The 6,130-nt window shown below is 30.2% G+C and overlaps 1 pseudogene across 1 annotated transcript; it reads right to left on the reverse strand.

The window, feature by feature from the left end:
- Positions 1–641: 641 nt before the first annotated feature.
- On the reverse strand, positions 642–5,239 carry LOC125859858 (8-hydroxygeraniol oxidoreductase-like; annotated as a pseudogene). The gene is made up of 8 exons (XR_007445792.1): positions 5,160–5,239; positions 4,757–4,816; positions 4,524–4,666; positions 4,391–4,428; positions 3,761–4,169; positions 3,441–3,677; positions 3,182–3,340; positions 642–969 (listed from the first exon to the last, which is right to left on the reverse strand). The product of XR_007445792.1 is annotated as an 8-hydroxygeraniol oxidoreductase-like (transcript).
- Between the last annotated feature and the right edge of the window lie 891 nt (positions 5,240–6,130).

A 6,130-nucleotide genomic window follows, 5' to 3' on the forward strand; every position in this document is an offset into this window, starting at 1 on the left:
ATGGAACATAAGCTAGGGATATGGCTCAAGGAAATTCCCAATCCCTTACAAGACTGCTTATTAATTAGATATAAATATGGAGGTGAAGAGCCAAAAGAGAATGAACATATGGCTCAAGGAAATTTCCAATCCCTTACAAGTCTGCTTATTAGATATAAATATGGAGGTAAAGTGCCAAAAGATAATGAACATATGCCTCAAGGAATTTTTTTTCCTTATGGATGATCTAAAGTTAGGGAAAACATTAACAATGGGTCTTCCTTCTTCTCTACAAATGTTACCAAAAAAAGTTCCATTTTCATTGAAGGAACTCCCAAACCTTGTTAAACATTTCTCATTTACTAATGACTCTCCACAAGCAAAATCCATGGAAGAAACATTAAGAGTATGTGAAGATTCACCCGTGAAGGGAGAGATAAAGAAACATTAAGAGTATGTGAAACACCATCTTTCTATTTGATGTAGAAACTAGAAAGCAACCTTTGATATAAGATTAATAAAATCTTCTTTAAGGGACAATCTAATCAATATATACCTATTTCTGAAATATTCAATCTTACAATCACCTTTGATGTTACATTGCGCAGGAATAGCGGTACGCAACTCCTCCAGATCCGGCCAACCATATGAAAATTTTCCCACAATAGCATTGAATATGAGCCATATGGCCATACACATTTATTTATAACAAAACAAAACAATACAATACAATACAATAAAATGTTTATTTGCTTATCATACACATACAACATATGGTACATGAATTAAACCAATTTCAGAATTGAGTAAATAATTTAACTCTGCATTGTTATTTTTGATATTAAAGTCTTCAGTCTGTGATAAAATTGGTTTAATTTCTTAGAACTTGATAATAATCTTGACACAGTGTGGATCTTTCAATAACTCAAATGATTGGTTGATTTCAGTCAACGAAACTTGATGAGTTATAAGCTCATCTAGTTGAATCTCCTGAAGAAGAAAAAAATTAATATCAATCCGAAAAAAATTCAAATGCCAAAAGAAAAAAAAATCTAAGTACAAAATAAATCTATACTATCTAAAGATTTTCAAAAGGTTACACTTTATAATCGACTAACCGATCAAAACTACATTTTTCGTGTCAACTAGAGGTGTCAGAATAGGTAATTTACCTACTTATTCAAATTTGTCCATCTTAAATGGATTGGATATCGAACTCATTTAAAATAGATAAAATATAAATAAGGTCTCATTTGTTTTCATTAAAATTAAGACGTTCGAATCTGAATGCACATCTAAATGATTAAGATATTGTCTATAGAATCGAAAACTGAATGATTAACAGTGTTTGTTTTTAAACATCTGAATATATATAATTTATTACTATGTAAACACAATAAATATTTTAATTCAAATAAAATAGAAGTTAAATATTACATTAACAAAATAGAAAAAAAAATGTAATTCTTTGATAAACGTTAAGATATTTAAATTATAAATAAATATTTTAAGTTTGATAAAAATAAAATGGAACTACATGGACTACATTTATAAATTATAATTAAAAAACGGAAAAAGGTCAAATATACCCATGTACTATTGGAAATAGTTTATATATACCTTTCGTTATACTTTCGGTTCATATATACCCTTCCCGTTATACTTCGACACATATATACCCTTAATTTTAACGGAGGAACACATGTCAATTTAAGAATCAAATAACTCATCCCTAATTTTAAATACTCAATTTCCTTGAAATCCACTCATTTCCGGGTGACCCACCTTCAACCAAATCCAATTTCATAAATCATCTCCTTTATCTAAAACCTCCATTAAAATCAGCCACAAAAGCTCACTGTGAAACTAAAGGAGGAAGTGAAACCTCCATTAAAATCAGCCACAAAAGCTCACTGTGAAATTAGAGGAGGAAGTGAGAAGCATTACTTCTATTTTTATTTTTTTACTAGGATAAAGTAATTTTATTAATAATAGCAGTACCAAGGGAGTACTGCATAAGTAAAAGAAAATAGAAGTTCAACACACCAGATGCTAAATCTCCACACAATCTCCTTCAACTGTAATTTCCCACTATAAGCTTTAATATCAACTTTCTTTAAAAGGTATTTGCATTATTTGTGTTAAGAAAAGTTTTCCATTTTATATTGTGGGATGCTCTTGCTGGTGTTGGTTGCCGGAAGTTGAGGATTCAATCTAGATGGTATTAGCTTTTCAATTCTTCCTTGAGTTTCACACTGAGTTTTCACGGTGGTTGAGGCCTGCTTTTAATAGAAATTTTAGATAAAGAAGATGACTTAAGAAAATGGGTTTCCTTGAAGGTGGGTCAGGAGGAAAAGGGTGGGTTTCAAAGGAATTGGGTAATTAAAATTGGAAATGGCTTAATTGATTTTTAAGCTGACATGTGTCATTCTGTTAAAATTAGGGGTATATATGTACCAAAGTATAATGGGATATATGACCCGAAAGTATAACGAAGAATATATATAAATTATTTCCAATAGTACAGTATAGGGGTGTATTTGATCCTTTTCTGTTAAAAAAATACATACATATATAAATATTATAAAGTTTTTTTTGTGGGGATGGGGTGAGAAGGGGGTAAAAGATTTCGCTTTTAAATCCTTGAACATGATTCCTACTGTAATATGGGTATTGTATCCATATTTACCGATATTATTCATTGGGTAACTCAATTTTACCCATTTAAAATATGAGTTAAGTCGAGTATTTTATCCATTTTTATTTAACACGTTTTTGATCGACTCATATTTAACTCAACTCACTCGTTTGCTACTCCTTATGCCAATTGATGTGTCGTATTTTCCTCTTTTGTTTGTCTTCAAAAGTATATCATATTTTTTATTAAAAAAGTAGACAGGATGTCTAGGACTAGTTTTATTAATAAATATAAAAGGAGAACTTCAAAGAAAAGAGTACAAGCAAAAGAGTTAGCCTTATCTTACTAATCATAATGAGGTCAGGGATGAAGCTAGTAAGAGCCCAAAGGTTCATCCTTCAACGGAAAATTACACTGTTTATATATAATTAAAAATATTTTTTCTGTATATATAGTAAATGCTGAAGTCTGTTCAACTTTTTTGTGTGCTTACTTTTTTATATTTTTAAACTTCTTTAATGAAAATCTTGGCTCTATCACTGAACAAGGTAACGAAAATTGTACCTTATTTGCGCATCTATGAAGTAGAGCAGGAAGATCTGAGTGAAGTCTTATTCCACCATAGACTGAACCTTTCAATGTTCGACCACATAATAAGGAAACTAAGTTGAATTCCCTAGTAAGTCCATGTCCTGCACCAATTACAACAATTGTCCCAATTCCCTTATAGTAATTGAGATCAACAAGAAGAATATAACGTTAATACGTTTCTGTCTATGTTTGTTTATCTGTTTTATCAACAAAATATAGAATTTTTTTTTACCAATTTTGAGGCTTCAATGGCTTCATTAAGCATGGATGGTATCCCAGTACATTCGAAAACATAATCAACACCTATGCCTTCAGTAACATCTTTTATCATCTCGGAAACTGATGTCCTGGATTCTTTAGGGTTAATGAAGTCCGTCATTCCAAACACTTCTCCTTTTCCTTGTTTCAATTCGTTTATGTCAACACCAATTATTTTTTATGCCCCTTGACTTCGAGCTCCCTCAATCGCCTGCAATTTATTTTATTATTAGTACCCCTTTTATATATCCTGTTACATTTAAACATCGAGCTAAGTCAAAATGTAGTACTCACTCCAAGTCCAACAGCACCAAGACCTAGTACAGCAACAGTTGAGCCCTTTTCAACATGAACTTCTCTCCATGTTGCTCCATAACCTGTTGTAAATCCACAACAAAGCAAGCAAGCATGTTGAAGCGGAATCTTCTGAGGATCAACCTTGATTACGTAGTTGGCATTAACAACTGTATATTCCGACCACGTGGCGCAAGTAAAAATTTGGTATAATACTTGTCCTCCATGAATTGACATTCTTGATGTGTCATCCAACATGAAACCAGAAAGGGTCAAGTGATATTTATGGCATAAATTGGACTTCCCTGACTTGCAATTTGGGCATTCTTTGCATTCTCCCAAGTAAAGTGGCATCACTATATCTCCTTCTTTTAGATTTGTCACATTTTCTCCCACACTTTCTATCATGCTGCAAATTCAAATAAGTCGAGATTGGCTAAATATATCCATTTTCAAATCAATTTGCAATAATTAACTAGTAAAGTTGTTGCCATCACAGGTCAGAGTCATGCAAACAGTCTCTTGCAGAAATGCAGAGTAGGTTGCATGCAGTAGACCCTTGTGGGCCGGCCCTGGACCCCGTACATGTAATTTTGCATAGAATGAAACAGAGAAAGAAGATTTTCCTACCCAACTCCTTCATGTCCAAGAACTCGAGGAAATAAAGGCTGGAGAGGACAGAAGAAAAACAACATAAACAAAACAATGGATCCAAATTAGTTAGGAAAGATGAGAAGAATGAAATGGAAACAGAGTAACATACATAGGGATAGCCATTGGAAGCGAGAATGTCAGTGTGGCACAAACTGGCAAAGAGCATCTTAATTCGAACTTCATTTGATTTAGGTGGATCCACTTGTATCTCTTCGATCTTTATCATCTCCCCTTCCTTCCATACTACTGCAGCTGCACGCGCACACACATAACGCATAAATCTTCTCATAATATTGAAATTAAAGAAAAAACTAGCTCTCAATCTCCATGATTATCACTCACCTTTGCATGTGATGACCTTTGGGTTGCTTGAGTCCATGGTACAAGGTCGGGTTGAGGTTTCTAAGCAAAATATGCGAATAACTTTACTTTAAATGAAGAATTAACAATTTAATACATGAGCCCAACTTTGATAGATTTGGAATGTAATTGACTCTAACTCTACCTCAAAAGCCAACAAATTATATAAAGAGTCTAAATTGTCCTCATCCCACAAAAATGTAACTCAAAAAGTTCAATTGTTGTACACAAATTACTGTGAACAGACAAGAGATCCTCCAAATTCTTGACTATATATATACTCAAAAGCAAGAACCAAAAATTCATCAATAATATAATATAACTTGTAGAAGAAAAAAAGGCCAAGAAATTAACAAAACTCAAAAAAATTAGATATAATTATTACCTGAACTTTGCTTAATATGTAAAGATGAGGGACTTTGCTTCAAGTTGGAGGAGAGAGAGAGAAATGTTTCGCTGGAAATCAATTGACAGGACCCTCTTCAAATTCTTTTTAATTTTCAATTTACATAATATTATACTGTATGATTTAGAGAATGTTTGGTATTGCTGCTAAAAATGCTTATTTTTAGAAGTATTTTTTAAAATGACTTTTTAAAAATGTGTTTTTGAAAGAAAAAAAAATTGTTTGGCTAATTCATTTGAAAAGTGCTTTTGATAAGCATTTTGTGTTTGACTAAACTTTTATAAAAAGTATTTTTGACAGTCAAATTACTAAAAATGATAAGTATTAATGTGCTTTTAATATTAAGATTATTTTATAGAAAGAAACTATAATAAATATCTATTGCAAAATTTTAATTAAATTAAAATGTACATATTCAAATTTTCAATCAATATTATACATAAATAAATAAACTAAATATTAACATGATGATTTAAATATAATTAAAAATATCAAGCAAAATAAATTTAAGAACTATTCCACAAATTAAACCACTACATACGAAAAATTCACCACAAAAATAAATAAAGTTCTTTATATTTTTAATCCTACAAAAATATTGTTGTTACCTTTATTTTCTAATTCTGTAAAATAATATATAAAATATAAAATATGAATATAATATTAACATGGTGAATTAAATATAATTTAAAATATCAAAAAAAATAAATTTAAAACCTACTCCACAAATTAAACCACTATATAAGAAAAATTCACAATAAAAATTAATAAAGTTCTTTATATTTCTAATCCTACAAAAATATTGTTGTTATCTTTATTTATAATTCTATAAAATAAAATATAAAATGATATATTAAATATAAAATATAAATAATAATCTATAAACATAAAATAAAATAAAAAATTATTATACAAAACAACAAAATACAATTCTTGAATGAAACTTAACC

Source organism: Solanum stenotomum, chromosome 3 (genome assembly GCF_019186545.1).
Source record: "Solanum stenotomum isolate F172 chromosome 3, ASM1918654v1, whole genome shotgun sequence".
In the NCBI taxonomy this organism is placed as follows: Eukaryota; Viridiplantae; Streptophyta; class Magnoliopsida; order Solanales; family Solanaceae; genus Solanum; species Solanum stenotomum.